At 45.4% G+C, this 22,337-nt stretch overlaps 1 protein-coding gene across 2 annotated transcripts in view; it reads left to right on the top strand.

Annotated features, from left to right (window-relative positions):
• The window catches only part of ZFHX3 (zinc finger homeobox 3), a 510,916-nt gene that overhangs the window by 24,592 nt on the left and 463,987 nt on the right, over positions 1–22,337 (top strand). For both annotated transcript variants that reach the window (XM_048958823.1, XM_048958822.1), the window contains exons 2-3: positions 6,705–6,776; positions 15,190–15,297. The gene's annotated coding sequence lies outside the window, so the exon portion shown is untranslated. The remainder of the gene's footprint in view (positions 1–6,704; positions 6,777–15,189; positions 15,298–22,337) is intronic.

Genomic DNA, 22,337 nt, shown 5'->3' with positions numbered 1-22,337 from the left:
GAGCAAATCTGCCTGCAATTTAAATCTATTCTAAAATAACATGTACAGAGACTGTTCCATTGGGATTTCATTTATGAATGGACCAGATACATTAAAAAAAAAATGTGCAAGGAGCCACAAACAGATTTTCAAAGCTGTTCCAGGGCAAGTAAAATTTCTGCATGATTTACGGGATTCCAATGGGGAATACTTCACAGCGTGGGTCTCTGTTTCTTCTGGGATGTAAGGAGGCATTTGTTATGTGTGTTTCCGTACCTTAAGAAGCAGGTATTACTCCATGCACGAGTACCAAATGGTTTTGTTCCTGAGTGGAAGGAGTTTTATTGCACTGCTGATGTCACAGGTCAGGAGGCCGGGGGACACCTGTTTGTTTGGCTCTTGCTGAGGACTCGGTCTGCTGACATCTCAGGAGATTTATTCGTGCACTGGAAATTGCAGATGACAGTTTCTCTGACTTTCTTTTTAGATTCATGGTTTGCAAAGGTTTTCTCCTAATGAACTGTTAATTCATAACAGTATCTGCTAGTGATGTAAAATAGAAGTCTGCTGCCTTCCAAGCTGGTTTGCATTGTGCTGGAGTTTGCAATTTTTAGGAGAAAAGGATTTATTTCCTCATGAGATTTTGTTTTTAGATCTCAGACTTTCTTGTGAATCTGTTAAAACTCGCTTCTGGTTAATATTTACACAAATACGTACAACATCTGAACAGTTGTGTGTGCACTTCTGCACTTCTGTAAAATGCGTTATCTCATATTTAAAGCCCCACAACTGCACCTTCAGAAGCTGCACTGACACTGAACCAGGCAGGTGCAGCAGAGCCTCCCCCTGCTCTGAGCTCAGCTTTCTCTAGAAACCCACAGACACTGATGCACAGGTTCACAGAGCTGGGAAGCATGCTTAGGGACTGTCTTGTGGTGTGAAGCGTGCAGCTACCTAGAATTATAACGTCACAGAATAATACCTTAGTGGTACGGCTATGTGCCTGTGTTGAGCATGACACAGATGGAAACAGGAATACCTTTCTGCTGCAGCATTGGGATTGCTTTTCTGCCTGGTTACCCACTGGGATGGGAGCTGGAGGTTGGGAGCTGGGTGTTGTGTGCTTGTGGCCATGAGGAGGAGCAGTGAGCTGCCTGGGAGGAGAGGCCGTGGCTCTTATGGGGACGTGTGATGTGCTGTGGGTGATGGATGAAGAAAATTACCTTGGCTGTAACGCTTCAGATAGGCTGCGAACAGAGCAAGGGTGCATTTGTCAAGGGTGGAGAAGAGAATGCTGCATCTCTCCTCTAAAGCCTGGGAGTTAGGCAGCAGTCCCCTGGCAGTTCGATTTGACCATATGAGATGCCCATTACTTTCAGTGCTCGGCTTTTCTCCCATTAAAAATGTGATTTTTAATTGTAAAAGAACACTGAATTCCATTACGAGCCTTTCATTTACCTCTGTGACATCCTCGTGCTGTTCAGGCCGTAATGCTGTGGCCTTCTGCAGGCTCATGTGGTGGATGTTGGGTCTGTGCATCTTGGTTCCATAGGAAGAAAGCGGACAGGTGCTGTTTGCTGCTGCGGATATTGAAAGGTTTGGTGCTGAGCTGGGCAAAACGCTCTGCAGCCAGGTGTGGTCATGGCTGATGTTGCAGCTTTTTCTCTGCACAAACACATGAATCCTTTCTGCTTCTGAGCAGCAGTGAGCACAGCACCAATTCATGAAGTGGGTTCACCAGAAGCGGAGGAAAGCTGGAGATGAAAGGGCCGCGGGGCTGGAACAGCCTGCAGAGATATTGCATGTTTATAGCGGGCTCTGCAGGAATCATGGGTGTTTATAAATGAGTTCAGAGGGATAATGTGTATGGAAATATGAGTCCGGAGGGAGGGTATGTATTCAAAAACTATCTACTGTATATAGCATAATAATCCTGGTATTTCATAAACTCGTAGGAAAGTATTAAATAAAAATAAATTACAAATGTCTGTGGCTTGATTGCAAATCATTTCAGAGGAAAGGGGGAAAAAGTCCTTCTCAAAATGTGGAAACCATCTTGTGCTAAACGGCACCAGAAAAAAAATTATAATTGTAAAAAGTAAATGTCAGTTATAGTTATTACAGTGGCCATATTGTTTCCAATAACAATTTGGCATTTTATTTCGTCTGTAACAATCTACAATTTAAATTTAAAATAAAGATTTTTTCTTATTTCTCTCTGAAGTTGTGTGCCAAGCACAGCAGAGCAGAATGTAACATCTGCTGATGATTAAAACAAGCTTTCCTATGGGCCCTGAATACAAAGTAAACATGGATTTTATCCATAGTCAACAGCATTTACAAATGTAAAGGGAGGAAGCTACTGAGTTTTTGAAGAATGAGCTGTGAGGGAGGAAATATAAGTATGGGACGGCAGATGGCGATAATTAGTTCCATATCGTGAAGGCTTCTATTAAAAAATAAAGAGGACGGAGCCCTGTGCTGTGTTACTGCAGCACCCCTTGTGTGCTGCACGGCCCTGCGGGGCTCTGAGCAGAGGCTGCTCTGCTGCTCCCACAGCACTGCTGGCACCAGGCAGCCCGGGGTAACTTGCTGTGTAGGCACACAGGCCGGTCGTCGTGTTTTGTCCTGCCCAGCTCAGGGTTAGGGGCAGGGTGCTGGAGGTTGAAGGCAGCTGTGCCTTGCTGATCCCCTGGCCTTGTGCTGGGGCTGTGTTTAATTGCGGGTTGCCCAGTTCTCACCTTGGTGCTCAGTTGTCATCATCAAATCGTAGCTTAAATTTTCTCTCCGAGGCAAAATGCTTTTGCCTGCTCCTAGTCTGTGTGTATGGTCCATGTGTTTACTACATTACTCAGGGTAACCATAACTAAGAACTAATAATTGCTGCTGGAATAATTTAATTTCTTAGGGCTCTGCTCAGCCCATTTCTTTTGTTTTAAGTATTTTTGTTTTTCCAGTAATACTTAAAGCACACCAAGTGAAGGATTGTAAGGAAATGCAGATTGGCTGCCGTTTATCCACTTCCCAGGAGCAGGACCAAGCTCCTGCTTCCAGCGTGTCAGCTGCTCCCAAGCTTGCTTAAGAGTTTGACTCGTTCAAATTGGGGCTGTTTTCACAAGAGGCCACATTTTCTATCTTTATTTTTTCTTCTCCTGTATTTTGCAGTGTTCCAGTCAACACATTACGGTGGACTTCTTTCCTGTTTCTAATTGCATTTTCTCCTTTCCTCGCTTCCGTCTTCCTTCAATTTTCTTTCCAACTGGAAGTGGTTACGGCTGAGCTCCCCACGCCGGCACCTGAGGAGCTGCTTTGCGCGCTGCACAAACACCCAGTTTGTTCATATCCCTCTCTCTCGTTTCCCCCTTCTGTCCTTTTGTAATTACCGGAGGTGGTAACAGCTCTTAAGAGCCCCGTCTGTCTCCCTGGAACCAAATGCCTTTTGTTGAAAATTAAGGAGAGGCTTCAAAAGTTCCAGCTCTTTCAGCTATGAATTATAGCAGTCCTCCAGCAGAAATAGTATGTTGATGATGGATCCCATTACGCTGAATGACACAGGGTGTAAGTACTCTTTCGTGGTTAGGAAGGAACACGGCCATTAGAGATGTGGGGGGGGGGCTGTCTGCCCTCCTCCCCCAGTGCACATCTGGGCAGCTGTGCCCCACATCTGGGCAGCAGTGTGCGAGAGAGGAGGCACTGAGCTGCAGTGGCCGTGACTGAGCTGGAAGGAGACCGTTGTCACAGTGATAGGAAAAACATCCGTCGTGCTGAAATGTCAAATGCGAAAAGAATTCATTGTGGAGTTCAGGATGGTTTTTAAATTGCTGGAAGAATACGTGTGAATAATTTTAGCTAAAATGAAACTGGATTTAAACCAAATACACATCCAGATCTGCTGAGACGTTGGGCAGACGTGTTGGGCAGAGTTTTCCAAAACTCACAACTGTAGCAAAGTCTACAGGTAACAGATTTTGTGCTTAAATGTCCAACTTCAAAGAGAAATGACTGCAGAAGCTGCTGTGCTTTCATTTTTAATTAAAAATTTGAAAGTCTTACCTGAGTGGACCCGAGAAGTTAAAAAGCAGTAGGCAAATAAAATGTTATGTCTTTTATTGTCTTTGAAGTTGACTCTTGCAGCTGCCGGATCCTGTTTCCTTGTGCTTTTGGACACGGCTGTGGGTGGGAGTGCTGCAGCAGGCTGTGGTGCCCTGTGGGGACCTGGCTGCACCCAGGTGTCACCACTTGCTTGCCATGGGGGTACCGGGGCCCTCCCAGGACGTGGCTGCACCTCTTGGTGGGCTGCTGGGGGTCCATGTGCTAGGCCAGGCCTCCCCATGATGGTTACAGAGTGTGACCAGAAGGTCCCTGGACTGGCCCTGGCTTTCTTTTCAGCTTCATCATTCTCTGCTTCTAATTACAACTTTGAGTCAGTCGCACGTGTTGCAAATCTGCTTGTGGAGAATTTATTTAACTGATAAAAATTAGCCTGAAGTTACGTGTACCTGAGCAGCTGGGCACTGAACTCTGTATTCGCTGGCTCCAGTCCCCCTGCCCAGCACAGGGTTCTGTTCCTCAGAAGCTCCTGCTAAGGCTTGCCAAAGGCCGGCCTCAATCCCCTCTAATAAAAGCCATTATTTTTTGCTTCTGCACAGCTTGGAGCCAGGCCGCAGTACAGGATTGAAGCACCTTCTAAGACTTACAGATGATCTCCTGCTTTTGGGAGATGGAGGCCAAACTTCTGTTTTGTTTCTGGTTTTGTCTGTGTGTTGGGGTGCTGCAGCCCATGGTGGTTGTGCCCACCTGGTCGGACGGGGAGAGCTGATAGGGTACAGCAGGCCCATGCACTGTGTGTTTTAATGGGTCTTGTGTGTGTTTCTATTGATGGTGTGACCCAATTCTCCAAGATCTACCTATGGAAGGCAGGGCTTGTTGCCTTCTCACCTCTGTCCAGCAGTGAGGCTCTGCTTGGGACCAGCTGCTCGGGGGGCTCGGTGCCCCCACCCACTGCCCTGGGGCAGCCACCCGCACCCGAGGCTCTGGCTCAGATTCCGACAGTGCTGCAAAAGCTAAAAATCAATGTTTGTTCGACAAGACTCTGTACAAAACATTTGTGACTTGAGTTAATTTTATTCCCATCTTCTAATATTTTATTGATCAAACTCTCTATTAACTTTCATTACTTTCTGGTGAGGATTGATGTCAGGTTAAGTAATCTGTCGTTACAAGTCGTCTCGCCTGCTCTCTGTGAGCATGGGTATAATCTCACATTCTTCCACTGTTCTGCAATGACCCTTGTTAACTTTTTCAGTTCACGTTGGCAGATCAGAGATCTCTCCTGGCAACTCTTTTGCCATGTGGCAGCACGAGGCATCCAGGGGCTGTCAGGTTTTAGCTTGATGCTCCCCTTGGCTAGAAGTACACCAGGCTGGTTCGCTGCCTTCATCCCGTGTGGGAGTGCTGTCTGGGTGTTTCCTAACAGTGTTCATGGAGTGCTTCTGTTCTGTTTGTACCCTTATTTGTAACACGGCCATCTCGCTCTAACAGTAATCTGTTCAGTCCTTGGAATTCCTTTTGGTGCTGATGTGCCCAACTCTTCTGTCCTATGTTTGGCACCTGGATGTGAGCATCTTCCTCCACTTCTGCGAGGGATTCCACTCCAGCCTCTTTCAGGCCAGCTGGGCAGCATCTCACTAGCAGCACTCATTAGCATTAAAACTGAAAGTGTGAGATTTGCTCTCTGGAAATGGAGATTGAATTATCAGTTGATTGAAGTTGATTCAGAGTCTCAAGAACAAATAATCATATGGCTTCTTGCAAAAAAATTGCCTTGCAGCAACTTTAAAACGCTCAGATGCCGACAGTGTTTGAGGTTTTGTTGTTTATATATCTCGGATGGCCTGCATGCTACATTAAAACAGGTATGCAGGCAAGACTTCTTGCATTTTTGGTTTGATTTTTTTAACAGATTGTCAGGATGGTAATCTTTTGTTTTATTTGTTCTCGTACTACAATAAGATGCCTACCTTTAGGTTGCTCTGAAGTTTTCTCTTTGAATGTTTAAAAGAGAAATGCTCAGGAGATTTATGGATAAGGTAATAAAGAAATATTGCAGCCTGGTACTGGAGGGTTAAATGCATTCACTTCCTTCTGAGCCACACAAAACCTGCAGGAAAGGCTGAGACTGCTGTGTGTTCATCTCCTGAAAACTGGCTGCCTTGGCCTTGAGTAGAGGGCTGTTACACGGCCAGCTTCCCACCAGCAGCCTTGAAGTTTCTTGAGTGCTCTTTAGTAGGAAAAAAATGTTGGTGCTACGAAAGTGATGTGCAGGGGCTCAAGGTTGCCCTGTAGATGTGGGTCTTGTGGTAAGGAGCTTGGACCTGATCCGAGTCCTATCCCAGTATTTGTGGTGATACTGATACAGAAATTGTTAACTGCTTGCAACAGGTCTGGCAGGGGAGGAAAAGTAATATTTCCTGCATGAACCTTCCCTGTCTGCAGACACTTTCCCAGTTGCCCAACCTAGAAGAAAGGGTTCCTCTCCGAGTGCTGGTGAGCGCTGGTTCTGGGGGTGTAGGTGGAAGTTCTGTGTGCCATGGTGGAAGACTCAATAAATGATGAAGACTGAGAACAGTAAAGGCAAAATGTTTATTTTTATAATGAGATTTGGTGTACAGCCATGTACTGATCCTAAATTAATTCTATGCATTTTTTTAAATATATTTTAATAGCTCGAGTGATGAAGTAAACGTCATTGGACTGATCTTGCAGAATGAGGAGTAGCGAGGAGGAGGTTTATACAGGTATGATGTCAAATTGTTCATAAAAGTGGGAAGGAGAAAAATGAAATTCAGCCTTGAAAAATACAGATGGTATTGCTGCCTGTGTATGAAAGTAATAATCCATCATAGGTACATTCAATAGGAAGGGGCCTGAGCTGCAGCAGTGCTGACAGACATTGCAGGGTAACAACAGACAGCAAGTTTGGTACAAGTTTAAGGTGTCCTACAAGAAAAATGAGCAGTGCAGCTACAGTCACACTAAGGAGCAGGAAAACAATGGTGTCCCTGTCCTGGGCTGCAGCTGGGGTTGTGCTGTGCTGCAGCACCAACTCAGTGCTTTTCTGTGAGCAGCAGTGAGGACTGGGGACCTGAGAAGGTGACTTAAGAGAGGGTATGAAAGTTAAATTCTTGCAGCTTGGCCACGCAGGGGCTGAGCGGACACATCAGTGCCAGGAATGCCAGAGGCTGTGCACAGCAATGGAGTGGTGTTGTCTTGCAGGATGCCCATCTCATAATCCAGAGGTGAGGGCTGAATTTAACAAAAGAAATTTGTATGTCATAATAGGGAAGTAAGCAACCAGTCGTGAATTCCATGTGACTATGCAAGTATCCCTCAGAGATGTGGGAGAAAACGCAATTGCTTGGGAGTTTTAAAGCCAGATGAGGTGACAGTAGAATATATGGTCTGGTAACATGCTGTATTTTGCTGAGATGTTCTCACCCTTTGATATCCTCACCGTGAAAATCGTTAATAGGAGGTACAATTGAAAGTGCAGATATTGAGTATGACTTGTACTGAAAGAAATTGCAAGCTATGAACTAAAAAGCCATGCAAACTGTAAGTGCTCAGCTAGAGCTGACAATTACGTGCTCCATTCTGTTTTCGCAGTTCGTATTGTTTCAAGCAGCATGATATGGGAGAAAGTGTCTCCTTTCCTGTTGTCCTTCTGCTAATGGCATGATGAATTTTGATTACACTGCAATTGCATCCCCACAATGGGGACAGTCACGGGAACTATTTGGGACATCAGTTTTCCTTCTGCCAACTTTCAGGAGCATTTTATAGGATTAATATTCAATAAAAACCCCTTAACATTAAAAAAATGCTTAGTCCCACAATTGTTATTAAATTCTTTTCCTGTGCCATAATGCAGATGCTTTGATCTAAAGTCCTGCAGTTTCTGGAAGGAGCTTGCGTGATTACGATAATGTGCAGTGCTCTTTCTGCTATTCCTATAGGGAAAATAAACCCCACATTAGTTCCATATTAGTACCTGACTCGGAGAAGTTAAAAAGTGCCAGAAAAAGGTTAACCAGAGTCAAGTACACATAAGAGAGCTGTGATTATTAGTGCTAAGGGAGCCATTTGAAAAAAACATTTCTGCTTTTACAGAAGAATTTATTGGTGTCTTTGCTTCTGGCTGCTTTATGCATTTTAATAAAGCAGTAGCAGCAATAATAGGGTGTGGGATTGGTCGTGCCTATGTCAAAGGAGACGCAAGCTGGGATGGCTGTGCGGCACTGTGCTCGCCCCAACCCGCCCCGACGTTTGCATCCCTACACATAAACTTCCTCAAGCCCTCCGACTTCCCTGCCGATGGACGGGGTCCATTTGGAGACCCATTTAAGTGGAGGCAGTAATTGCTTTTGTGTGTTAAAAGGTACACGCAGTCCACCAGCAGTTCTGCTAGTTTTCCTGCCAAATGTCTGGGATTATTTTGAAAACAGCCCTGGTCCCAGCAGGCACTGGTGTGGATCGCACCTGGACGTTTGCTGCGAGCAGCGGTGTCCAGAGATGCGTTTCTGGGTAGAGCCCACCTTGCAGTGCTCCTTGTGCAGGGTCCCACCTGGACACTGGCACAGGGCTCACGTCCCTGGGCACCGCTGCGATGGGCCTGCCATTTAACCCAACGTTACTCCCATACAAAATCTTGTCACAAACCTCAATGTTTTGAGGAAGCAGTGGCGGTTCAGTGATTTAAATTTCATACAGGACCACATGTAGCAGCTAATGCGGAGAAATTGTGTTTAGGTTTTACAATATTTTGCTTAAAAAGCCACGTATGAAATGCAGGCAGCCAGAATGAGTGTAAGTAGTGTATGGACATGTTGGGCACATGTGGAAGCCACATGAATGTGCAGATTTTTGTATTTAAAATGTTAGCTCTGTTGGTCTGCCCTTACTGCTTTGTGATGGGTTTGAGCTGCCTTGCCTATAAGAAGCACATCTCTAAGAGTTACCCATGGATGTGCAGCCCATTCAGGCTGCACGGGATGGTTCTTTGTTAGTCTGACCCTCGTCCATCATCTGCTTCATCTACAGAGCATCCCAGTGCGTGGCTGTGTGTATCTCTGCATGCTTGTGTGTTGCAGCAGCTGAGCTGCAGTGCTTTGTTATAATGGTTCCCTGGTAGAGTTCAGCTGTGGAAGTTCTACAGTTTTTGGATTTCGGCCCATCACAAAGACCTGTCACTTAGGCCTGAAAACACCTTGTCTGTCCTTCACAGCTACAGCTTAATAGAAACTGGGGTACATCTGGACAGTCAGATGTTGCCCTCTGATGCATATTTCCTCTCCAAGCCTTTCTAGAACGTTTTCCTTTATTCTCACACTCTGGCTCTTATTTCAGTCTCCCATTTTCTGATGCCTATAATGATGCTGGTTTGGTAGCAATAATTTTTCATGGGTAATGCAATGGTCCCATTCATCTGTTTGGGAGGGCAGGAAAGCATTTTTCTTCATGGCCTTACACATCTGGCAGGATTTGCATTGCCCATCTTGTCAGTGTGCTGGGAGCCTTCTGATAGAAGTAATCCTTAAAGCAGTGCTGGATAATGGTAAATTCTTCATGAAATGTGGGTTTACATCGAAGTTTCTTTCCTCTGATTGTTTGCAGGATGTTTTACTCATCCTCACATCTGCCAGCCCAGGTCTGAGCCCCTAATGCCCTCTTGACGCTTCACTTTGAGCTGAAGCTGCTCCGTTGTCCCTTCCTCTCATAGGATCCCAGAAACATTAAGGTTGGAAAAGAAATACTGGAAAAGACCTCTGCGATTATCAGATCCACCCCACCCCACCGTGCCCTCAGCCACGTCCCTCCCAGGACATCTGCACGGATCTGGGACACCCCTGGGGGTGACCCCATCGCTCCCTGCACAACCTGAGCTCCTCCCTGACTGTTCTTTCAGAGAAGTTTTCCCTGCTATCCACCCTTCTCTTCTCTTCTTGCTGTGTTCTCAGGCATCGCCTGTGGCCGTACAGGGCTTCTGACCTCTGCCTGCTGCTGGACAAATAATCCCATCCACAGCAAATTTACCCTCAAACCAGATTGGAAATAAAATGCCAGGAGTTAATGGTGGGCTGGAAGCAGAGCGTTTTCATGTGTTTTGCTCCTGCAATTTCCCCCTTTGTTTTAAAGGGAATGACTCTACCAAAAATAGTCAAAGGAAGAAAATAAAGTTTAAGACTTCTGGGAATGAGCCAAGTTTTCAACGCTGAAAATCAATTATTGCCTAATATTTTAAAGTCAAGATCCCCGTGCTCTGGCAGCAGGCCAGCTCATGGCTGGTCACCTGCTTTGTTCTCTGCCTTTAAAAACTCCTTTATTTGCCGCAGAGCTCCGGGTTCCAGGAGAGCACTGGTTGCTGTGGTCGGTGCTGCTGTGAGGAAGGTGACTCCTAGCAGCAGTGTGTGCAGCGCGGGGTTACCGATAACAAATAAAATCATTACACGAGATAAAATGATTGCTTTGGGAAGGAATTGCAAGGTGGCATAATTAGACATCGGGCATTTTTAAGGTTACTTTACGACTTTGGAGCTGCAAAAGATGGAAGTAATTTATTTCATCTCGGTAATGCTCCTCTCTGGTCTAGCAATTTATCAGAAGTGTTAATCCAACAGGCAGGGAGCGTGCATGGTGGGAGGGGGCACAGGGAACACAGGCAGCAGAGAGGGAAGGCATTGAGAATGAGCTTGGAAATATTGTACATCTCATTAAAAATGTAATCATGCATAAAATGAGATCAATGAAAATTTATCTAAAAGTGCAAGGAAAAGGCGTTTTCTGGTATGATACTGGGTATAATAGACTGGATTTTAATTTAGTCAGTTGGCAACAAAAATCCCTCCAGGCTAAATAAAACAGTTTCCCTCCCAGTTATTGTATGGACAGCTAATTTTCTGCACCTTTCCTTCTAATATTCACCCTTATCTCTAGCTGGATAGAGGTTTCAATATACTACGGAGTTTGTTTTCTTTACGTTTCCTATTACTGCAATTTAATTTGCATGATAAATGATGAGAGGTAGAAAGATGATAAAAAGAAGCAGAACATTTCTTTATTAATTTTGTTTAAATTAGTGTAACTTTTCACTGACTGCTTTTTACAGAGAAAGCCTCTGTAGGAGTTATTTTAAGACCCTATTGTGGCTGGGAAGGATGCCACACTCCACATGCACCTCCTGCTTCATGTGTCACCATGCACATCCTTGTTTTGGTGTCTTGCTTCCTGCTTCACACCACACTTATTGGTGCCTCTGGGCCATTCTTGCGCAGCACTGGTGACTTCTGTGCAGCAGCTGTGGGGTGGGGATGGTGCTGGATGGTTTTGGACGTAGCTGGGGATGCGGATGGGTTGGGATGGGTGTGAGGGTGGGAACAGGGCTGGAGCCAGTGTGGCCGTTCGTGGGTCCGGCTGCGGCAGATTTTCATCTTTTAGGGGGTTGCTGCTCAGTGACAGGACAGGGGCTTCTGGGCTCACTGCTAGGAACAACGACACGATGTCCAAATGTGTGAGGGTACAACTCTGCCTTGCTCTGAGTGCCCTGGAGCTCAGTGCTTCTGAGCAGTGTTTGAGATCCAGTGTGACCCAAATGTGCTGAGCCAAGGTGCAGGTGCTGCTTCTCGGCTCTTTTATCTGTGCAAACTCGCTGTCATGGTCAGGGCAGTGACTCGTGCATCCCACTCTGTGCTTTGCTGGCAGCTCAGCGTTTATTTCAACAGCACAGAGTTGGGATGGCTTTGCTCATGGCTGTTAGATTACAGTTTCTGCTTACCTCAGTGGTTCCTCTCTTTCTTGCTGCCACCAGTGCATGTGGCTGGGATGCTGCCAACCAACATGGAGCCTGCTGCAGTGCAATGCTATGCTGCAATGAGGGCTGGGACTGCCTCATCCCCTGGCCCCAAACCCTGTACCTCCTTCCATCCCAGGAACAAGCATCTGTATGTTAACCTCCATCTTTGTGCACTTAAATAGAGAGGTGTGTACAGTATTGAGATTTCTTAACATATTCCACTGTGGCATTTTGGTGACTTTTTTTTTCTGTAAGCATTAATTCTCTTGGTGTTTTCTACAGACATCTGTAAAGAGAAGAAAAAGCACCAGCGATGGAGGTTTGCCATAAATGTCCTTCTTTCCCCAGTTTTTGGTCTCCCAAATGACATTTCATTGCAGTGGAGCTGAGTTATAAACTTTTGAAAATTGCTTTTTTCCTTCTCTGTGCTGTAAGAAAAATACAGGGAGCACAACAAAATAATAAATAAAAATTGAAATTCAGGCCTGCGCTGCTGCCTCAGCAGCCTGCTGCACCTGTGGGCTGTGTTTGAAAACAAGCCTTGGTACATTTATTTCTTTACTTATGCAGATCCTCTGCTCCCCTGCACTATGGCTGCACCTAAAGTCTCATCTCAGGAGAATCTTGTCCCAGAATGCTCTGACAGCACCTTTACAGGATGCCCTCACAGCATCCTCCTGGCACGGCCAGCCACCAGATCCCAGCCCATGAGGGCAGCTGAGCTGAGATCAGTGCTATTAATGGCAATATTAACATGGATTAGTGTGGGAAATAGAGGCTTGATTTCATACTTGTTCCTTATCTCTAGAGATGACAAAATGCTTTGCAGAATGATTGTTCTATATGCATATATTTGTTTGGACATCTACATTGAATAGTTTATTTTTATACAGGAAGAACTTGTCTTTTTTCCATGTTTTGTCCCAAAGAATAATCAGATCAGTGTGTTGCAGCAGAGAAGCAGAAAACAGGATCAAGACTTGTGTGTTATGTCCAAGGGTGAATTCTGCATTAGCCTTCCCCTGCAGCTCCCCCAGCCCCAGGCCATGCTGCACACCCAGCCAGGTGAGACGTGCCTGCGGGGCAGCAGCCTCTCTCAGGTCTGCCCATGATGATGGGTCACCCGCTTGCTGATGTTGCACAGCTGTGGCTGTTACCTGGAGCAGGGGCCAGAGCATCTAGGCAGATCTTATGATGGGTCTTTTTCTCCTGTGCGCTTCTTCTTTTTCTTCTTCTGTGTACAATGGAATGCATTGTTGCCATTCATAGAGCCCGCCCCAGTTACTACTGCTGTCTCTTCCAAAGGCATCGTTGTTCATAAAGATTCTGATATTAAAACTCCTCACTGTATAATCAAAATGAGTATTGCGACCATTATGCAGTACGTTGCTCTGTGTTCTCCACACGATGATGCTGTGATGTGATCCATCTGGTTGGCTGGTTGAGCTGTGATGTCTTTCTCTTCATCTCACACATAGAACAAAAGATGCCCCAATTGCCCCCCTCCCCCCCCAGTTTTTCACTGCTAATGCTACCAAGCTGTTAACTGCCTTCATTTTATTTGTGCACTCTGAGTTGGTGCATTTTTTGACTGGCGGTGCTTTAATTCACCAGCCTGTGGGCTGCAATGTGTCAAATAGCCTTTTAAAATCCAAATAGATTATGTCCAATGTTTTCTTCCTGTCTGAAGTCTGCGTTACCTCTTTAAAAAATTCCAGCAGATTTGTCAAACGAGATTTACCCTTTTGTAAGACTCTGCTGGCTACTTTTATATCAGCTCGCATTTCTCCAGATGTTTTGTGATCTCATCATTTATTAATGTCTCCATGATTCTGTCTTCTGCTGAAGTTACACAGTTATTACTGGTTACTGTGGCTATGAATGTGTCATCTCTTTCTTCCTTATTAGAACGCATCTGATGACAAGAATCTGCTCAGGGTGGGTTTGAATTTTAATAGAAGGAATGTTTTTTGGTCTCGAGTTTGAGGGATTTAGAAATGTCTCTATCTTCTTAATCTGTTGCTTTATTACTCTTATTTAACAATGATATCCCCAAGGATGGGATGTTTCCAGTCATGCAGGAGTGCACAGCCCCTGCCGTGGGAGAGCTCGTGACCTTCAGGGTCCCTGCCCTCCTACCTGTTGACCTTTAACACCGCCCTGCTGGCGCTGCCCTGGGCCCTGGCCGTTCCAGGTGCATTCAGCTGGTTTCACCCCCAGGTCTGCCCAGCAATCAGAGCCTGCAGCAATGGGCATGGGGCTCTGCTGGCCCAGCTGCTCCTTGCAGCACAGATGAGAAGAGGTTTCTTTTCACCACTGGACGTGAAGAAACTGCAGAGAAGCAGTCCAGTAGTCAGTGCTAAGCAGGGTGCTGACTTTCCTTGGCCTTTTCACCACAGTCACTTGGTTTTGCTTTCCTTGTGCTCTTAAAAGTGTTGTATTTCACATAACTTCCAGAATCCCTTTAGGGGTGCAAATGCCCCTTGTGCCTTGTGTACAGGAAGGAGGCAGCGTGCAAGGACAACTGGAGAATCCTTGGGAAGGTGGCAGAACACATCTATTGGGCTTCCACCTTTCAGAAGAAATAAAATGTGAGAGGGAGCATGACAACTTTCTCCCAGGTTGCCACTGCTCTGGGACTGGAGTGGCTGGGATGGAGGCATGCCTGTGCAGCAGAATTTATGGGAGAGTCGTAAGCTCCATGAAGCACATGGAATTTGGATCGGATACAAGCCAGCCTCTCCATTACATGTCTGTAGCTCTCTGCATATTTGCGATTATCCTTATGAATAATGTAAGTTACTGCTTTCAGATGGGAGAGACTTTGAGAAGGAGTTAGGGAACATGTCTGAGTGCTGATAATGAACTCAGTGTAAGAGAAGATAAAGCCATTTGTCAATGGACAGAGAAGTGCAGTCTTACCTAGAGCCAATAAAGTTTCTGGGTAAAGGAACAAAAAGCCTTTTTTTTTACCCCTGTGGTCACTGCTTCTAGAACACTTTTTTTTTTTCTCCTTTCATTAGTGAACATTACTGAACAGTTGATGAGGAAGTGATTAATGTCACTATTTGGCTTTAAAATTGTGGCTATTATTTTTAAACACTCCTATCTGTAGAAGTGAAATTTTGTCATGGCAGTGAGTTTTGATTTACCTGGGAACTGCTGTTGGATTTATTTTAAAAATTACTGTCTAAAAATTTAATTTTTGATGCCTAGATGCAAGAAGAATTCTTCCTCCTCCCTTCCAGGAAAACAAATTCTTTACATAAACTTGAATTTTTCTAGCTGGGAAACCCAGCAGGAGGTGAAGATGCTGGGAGCCATTTAAATGCTTCTAACAACAAGATGTCTACTTTTCACAGGGCTGGATGGAGGCATTTTGATAAACTCATCCAGATCACCTGAGCATGCTGCTTACAACTCATCCATCAGCTCCCAGCTGGCTGTGACGTGGGCTGCTTGGCAGAGAGGTAAGGGATGCCTTCAGAGCAGTTACTCCCCCATCTTGGGATGAAAGACAATTAGCATATAAGGAGAGCAGTAGGGGAAGATTGACTCTTTTTCTTACTATGTTGCAATACTTTTAAGGGGTTGCTGTGAAGAATTGATGTTAGTGTTATGCTGTAATGGTGTATGGGATATATAGCTGTGGCGGGTTCACCTACTGATATTTAAAACCTGGTTACTTGCTAGTGGTTGTTTGGCTCGGAAAGAGCTACAAATGCTGGGAAAACTATCTCAGCAGCCTGGGAAAGCATTTCCATTGGTTTTGCTCATGCTTGCAGTGCGTGCTGTCAGAGCTTCAGCATCTCTGTTTGCATTTAGTGGTGTTATCCTCCTGTTCGTTGTTGGGAAGACTGCTGATCTAGTTGCTGAAACTTTAATTCAGTGGATAGTCAGAAGAAATGGGCTCAGGTTAACTTGTGAGATGCCAAGTTCTGTCCGTTGAGAGCTCTGCTGTTTATCTGGTTGAAGATATGGTGCTGCATGGGAACGTTCCTCACCAGCTCTCTCTTTATCAAGGTGAGAAATTGTTCCTCATTCCTGTGGGCTTCAAGCCTCCATGCCGATGGTTCAGGCCCTGGTCTCTCTCTTGATGAGAGCATGGCCATGTGGGACATGCCACTTTTGCACATCTCTGCTATGAATCTGTCTGTTCCTCCTGCTGCAGCAACTGTGTGCAAGGGGAGGGCAGGAGGGGAAGGTTCACTTCTAGTTCTGATTCATCACTTTTATTGAGCTTAAATTCTTTTGTTTTAATGCACACTTGATTGAGCCAGCATTTATTGAAACGTTTATAGTTTGTAGGAAAAAGAGACAGTTGAAGAAAGAACAAATGAATCTAATGTAAATCAAATACTTAACACTTTTATAGAAACTACAAAGCCTTAAATGTGTATTCTTAATGGTAATTTTACAAAACTCCACCAGGCATCTTCAAATGGAGGTGTGACAGTGATTGTTTCAGTCTAGAGATGGCTTTCCTTTCACATGCTAATCATCTGCTCGTGGTGATATTTCTCAGTGTAGTTGCAGTCAGCAAATTGAATAATTTATGGAATGAATTTTGTTGTAAATTTATTGTGTCACAAGCAGGTTGTAATTTCACTAACAGTACACTTAAGTTATTAAGTAAAAAAAAAAAATAATGCAGTTGATAGGATGGTGCATTTGGAGGTTCTCTTGCTCCCTCCCAGCTAGTTCTCATCTTGTATATTTTCAAACAGAGTATTTACCTAATTTTTATTCAGAATCTGATCTGAGAGAGAGGGGACATTAACATAAATGGGTTTGCATTTGCACACTATTGTTGAATCTGGGAGTCGTAAACAAATTACAGAAGATTTTATATAGACAGAAATAGCATTAAAATGGCACAGCTCTGTCGCTGTGCTGCTTTCCTTCCGTGTTTGTTTCTGAGTAATTGTCCTCTGCTTCCAAATGATGAAGTGCTAAAGGTGCAGGCAAACCCGCAGGGAGCAGCGGAGCCTTCTGCTTCCTCCCAAACTTTGCTTTAAGATGACTGGAGCCATTGCCATGCAGCTGGCCCTGTGCTGAGCTGTGCAGGCAGCACCGTGCCTGTGGGCTGGCACTGCTGTGGGTCCTGCTGCTGCCAGACCACGGAACGTTGCTGGCAGAGGCTTTGCCATGTCTGTGCAGGGAAGGGGAGGCTTTGGTTCTGTCGTGTTTTTCTCTCGCTCTATTTTTTTGTGCTAAAAACACACGTTTTCCCTTGGGTCACGCCGATACTTTCTGTCATCAACAGCAACTGCGTGGTGCTTGGGTGGATGATGATATGTGGAAATGTGAAAGGGACAAGTGTTTGGTCTCACAAGTGTTGAAACCAAATGCAAGAAAAGAACATCATACATGATGTTTGTTGGCAATGAGGAGATCCGTCCAAATCCCTTTCCATCCCTGTGCCGTGGTTGCTTCCCGACTTGCTATCTCATGCTTGGCCTTGCTTGCTGTGTTGCTGAGCAGTGAGCTGCTCAGGCGTAGCTGAGGTTCTGCCCTGTCAGGCAAAGCCCTGATTGGCATCTGCAGGAGCCACACAATTTCTGTTGTACTCCTTGAGCCTCTGTGGGAGTCCTAGAGGTGCTCGTTGGTGCAGCTTCTGGTGAGGTTTTGGTTTCTGCAACCTCAAAATGGATCACTTGTTCAAAGGCAGATGTTACAGCTGTCTGCAGCTGCCTGCTGTTAGTCTCAAGACACAAGCCTTTTGGGAAAGGGCTGTTCTTGCATTCTTTTATTCAGGCAAACAGGGAACAAACCTGTTTACATCGCTGCAGCTCTCTTAAGGTCCTGGCTGTCCTCTCCTTGCTCTTTGCAGCCCGCTCTCTGCTCCCTGCCCTTTCCTGCAGGCACTGAAGTCTCCTGTCTGTGCCCATCACACCTCTCACGCCTGACTCCCATTGCGGTGGCAGGGGAGGACCCAGCCTAGCAGTCACTGGGGAACCTCACTAGGAACACTGCTGTGGTGTGCAAATAGCATGGAAGGCAGGTTGCAACTGTTTTTATACGTGTAATTACACAATATAAACACACTTAATTACTTAAATGAGCTAAATATTTTTGTGTCTCAGTCTAAAATTGCAATCAGAAATTCTTGGGGGGGGCAGACATAGGAAAGACTTCTTCCAAAGGATGCCTCTGAATGCTCTTTTCCCTTAGGCACAGAGGTGATGCAGGGTATGGCACCCGGAGGAGCAGAACTGTACAGTTTAAAATCTAAGCATAGGTTTCCTTGTCTCAGGTTGTAATGGTGATGTTGAGACTTGCTGTGTGACAGATGAAATTCAGGAGATGCTGCTCTCCCTCATGGATGTTGCAGGCAGCAATAGGGCAGGTGCTTAGGGCTTTGCAACTCTTAATGTTCTGCAAGTCAGTGCAAACCCAGTTGCGGTTCTCACTGTGAGCTCTGCACAGCAAGGGGAGCAGGGGAGCCTTGGTTCTGTGCTGGGAATGCGCCGCTCGGAGGTGCAGGGCTGCTGGCAGGCTGTGGCACGGTGTCACACCGCTGGGAACGGGCCGCCCCGAAACCTCCTGTGCCATCAGGTCACCAACCTCTGGGTGCTTTCTCCTGTTGCTGTGGATTTCAGCTAAAATTGAGAAAGCATTTCTACATTTCATTCCTCAGATGGAATTCCTGTTGGAAGCGCTGTGCTGTAATTATGGTTGCGTGTGTTAAATTTTTAATTTGATTTTCATTTGTCTATTCAATTGATATAATTGATGTGCATCCCATCTCCCCCGGGGTGCAGGTTAATAACCTGCTAACCTCGGCACAGGGGATGATAAAAGGATCCCACACCAGGGTTTAAGGAACCGTTTATAATATATGTTTTTAACAGTACCCTTATTTTTTGTCCCTCATAGCTCGCAGCATTTTAGACTTTGAAAGCCTCAGTAGGCGTTAAAGTTGAAATAATTAATGTTTTTAATGAAAGGAACCATTCATACAAGGAAGCCAAACATATCACTGCTGTGAATATATCACAAAACAAAAGAAAAAAATAAAATGGACAGATAGAATCAAATTCTGTTTGCTGTCAGAGCCGGCTGTTCGGTTGCTTTTTGTTTTGTGTGTGTGCAAGCTGCAGAGGGCACGTGCCAAGTAAACAGTGCCTGTAAGCCATGAAGGATGATGGAAGCAGGTAGAAGCGCACAGATGGTACAAGGCATTCACAAATAGTGGATGGCAAAATGAAAGGCATCCGGGTTAGGTAAAAATACTTTGCAGGTTCGTTTGAAATACCTGGGTACTTTCCCCGTGCTGCTGCACCGAGGATTAAGCGCCCACGCCAGGAGCTCAGGGACGGTGCCATCACGAGTGCACTGCTCTGTGGGGAGTCATGAAGATCCAGCAGCACGAGCAGCAGAGCAGAAGCAGCCCTTGGCTGGGACCCCGCTGCAACAACCCTCCTGAGGCAGAGCCCTGGGATCACAAATAACGTGCCTTCCTGCTGAGGCACAGCAGGCTGCCTTGCGGTGCCAGGGCTGCTCCTGCTTGCAGCAAATGCACAGGGTCTCGGTGAGGACCTGCGTGTGCCGCGGGAGAAGGCGGTGCCTGCTGGCCTCGTCCCCAGGGCTGCTGGGCTCCGCACTCAGCAGGGCACGCGCTTGGCCTGGAGCCGGCTGCTCTTGGTCCGGGGGGAGCGCTGGTGCGGCACGATCTCTTCCTCAGATGTGCATCTTTTGCTCTCAGATGGTTAGAGGCTGGCATGAATCCTAGGGTGCAGAGATTAATACCTTTTCTAAACCTATTAAATTAATTAGAAAAACACGCTGTTTTTAGCCTCTGCTTTTGTGCATGCTGCAGGACAGTCCGACAGCGTGCTTTGCTTTCCAGTTTTATTCATTTAGAATACTGTCAATCCACAGTGCTTTAACTTTTTGCCTCTAAAGTGAATTTATTTTTACTTATTAACATTGGTTTTTTTTCATTTCCAATCCTGTTGCCAGTTGCCCCAGTTTGCTTGCTCTCCTCGTTATCCTCTCGTGCTAATTACCCTCACGCTTTTGTCTACAACTTAGAGGTTGTAGAGGTCTTCTCCAAGCTGAATGATTCTATGATTCTCGGACTATCAATACACCTTCATGGAATGATCTGATTTAAACTTACTGTTTAATTGACATTGATGATTGGCCCTTGAAGCCAAGACCATGCCTGCGAAGAGTGGTGCCATCCCAGTGGGCACAAAGCCTCTGGCAGCCCTGTCACACAGCATCCCTGGTGACACACAGAGCATCTCCATCGTGGCTGTGCCTGGTGAGAAGTGGGCGTTTCTGACCAGTGTTCTGAACAATGTAAGGCTTTGCAGATTGAAGCTGACGTCTCAAAGTGCCCCCTAAAAGCTGACAGTCAATGCAGCAGTAGGAGTTAATAATATATGTGAGTCTCCTGCCACATCCTAAGGCTTTTTTCTTCAATATTATTCAAAATTTAGGCACCTTTCATATTAATTAAATGGTAACTTTCTGTATCCAGTGATCAAACTATCCTGTAGTGCTTGCTCAGAGCAATCAGAAATGACGAAAATAAAGTACTAATATAATTTCAATGTGAATGATTTGATCCCTGGGGTCTCTATCATATTAAACAAAGAAACAAATTAACCAGTGACCAAATTAAGTGGAGGAACTTGCATTATGGACAGGCAATAGATTTTTTTTTTTCTTTCTTTCTTCTGTATTTAAGCTGCCAGCTGTTTTCTTGCTTCAGGTCCAGTTCTTGTGTTTCCCCAAAAGTTCCTAGAAAAAAATCCCGCTGCCAGTGCCGTTACTTGTGCTGCCGTGTAGCTGGGTTAAATATTTATTTTACAGGAAGTCTGGTGAAGAAAATCAGAAGGGGAACTGTGAGTGCCAAATGAGTGCTGGTTGATGCTGTGCCGGTGACTGTGCTGGGGATTCCATTGCTTCAGGCTGCCCTGTGTCCTGGTGCGGCCACGTTGTGAGGTCTCCCCAGATGTGCCCTGTGCCCTCAGGGCAGCAGTTTCCAGTCTGAGATGAGGCACGTGGGCCCGATCCTTCCTATGAGCCACGGCCGAGTCCCACTGCGGGCCTCTGGGGCAATCCCACACAGACCCCTGGGACTGACATCCTCTGGCCGTGCTGGTCAGGAATATAGATACAGATCAGGAATACAGATCTGCTGTGATAGAGCAGCAGATCACAGAATCATAGAAGGGCTTTGGCTGGAAGGGACCTTAAAGATCATCGGTCCTGGCACCTGCTGTGGGCTGGCTGCTGCCTGTCAGGTCTGTGCCACGGCCGGCCCAGCCCAGCACGGGGCTCTGCCTGCCCCGTCGGACGGTCTGGTCACACGTGTCTCCTTCTAACAAAGACATTGTTATAATAGAGGGATTAATCAAAAGTTGGGCTAAGGCGATGCCTGCCCGCTCCGGTCGGCCTGTGGTTTCAGCAGTTCTGAAGTAATGGGCAGCATCTTGCTCTGCACTGTAAACATCTGGTTGAGGAGACTGAAAGAATTAAATTCTGAGCCTGAAAAATGACACGTTGAGTAGAAGCCCTGCTTTCATCTCTGCGATAATGTTTTTAGGAGAATACGCGCAGTGTCTCAGCGTTAACATTCTTTAACTGCTCCTCAAATTACTAATGCTTCACGTTGCTTTAATCCATTCTGCTGTAATAGCTTTATTAGATTAAACTCCCTGCTGAGCAAGTGAGGAACAGTGGGATTATCGCACTTCCCTTTGAACAGCCAGTAAAGACAAAATAAATGGTTAACAAAATAGAACAAATTCAGTTTGCAGGTGATCTGTGGTTCTCAGCCTCGCGGATGGTGGCTGCACATGGTCTCTAAATGTCCCTATTATTCCTTGCTTGAAAAAACACCTTTTTAGCAGCCTGGAGGAATTCCTGAGGTTAAAAAAAAAAAAAAAAAAAAAAAGTCCTAATGGAATGAAAGTTCCCTTTTCCCCTTTGGATGTGTTGCTAATTGCATCACACCGACTGCAGGGCCAGTGTGAGGAAAACCTGAAACTATATTAAAAAAAAAGAAGTTTTTTTTTTTTTTTTTTTTAGCTTCACTTTTGACTAAGCCGTAGGTACAGCAATAACAATCCTTTATCAAGTGTCTCCCAGAGTGGTAACTCTTAATGACGGAGGGTTTTTTCTTCTTTTTTTTTCTTTTTTTGAGTAAATCTAATTAACTATTTGAAGTATTCCATCAAGAGGCTCACGGTTACTATACACAAGCAGTGGGTGGCTCTTCGAGATTCTCTTAAAAACTCAGTTTCTTCTCAGCATTCTCAAAATCCTCGTCTGCTGGAGCAATTTGAATTTTGTTATTAGTGACTGCTGGAAATCATAATTCAATAAAGACTAACTCATTTAAAAATGCTCCATGCTGAGCGTGCATTAGGTAACTTGGGAAACTTAGGAGACACAGAAAAACATACGCTAATATTCAGGTCTACACAGGAAATTGGTATGGCACTGAGCAGTTTGAAGGAGGCTTTTTGTATTTTTTTAAGAAGCTGCAGAA

The sequence above is a fragment of the Lagopus muta genome, chromosome 12 (assembly GCF_023343835.1).
Source record: "Lagopus muta isolate bLagMut1 chromosome 12, bLagMut1 primary, whole genome shotgun sequence".
NCBI lineage: Eukaryota > Metazoa > Chordata > Aves > Galliformes > Phasianidae > Lagopus > Lagopus muta.
The sequence above is the reverse complement of the archived record's forward strand: the minus strand, read 5'-3'. Positions and strand labels throughout refer to the sequence as shown.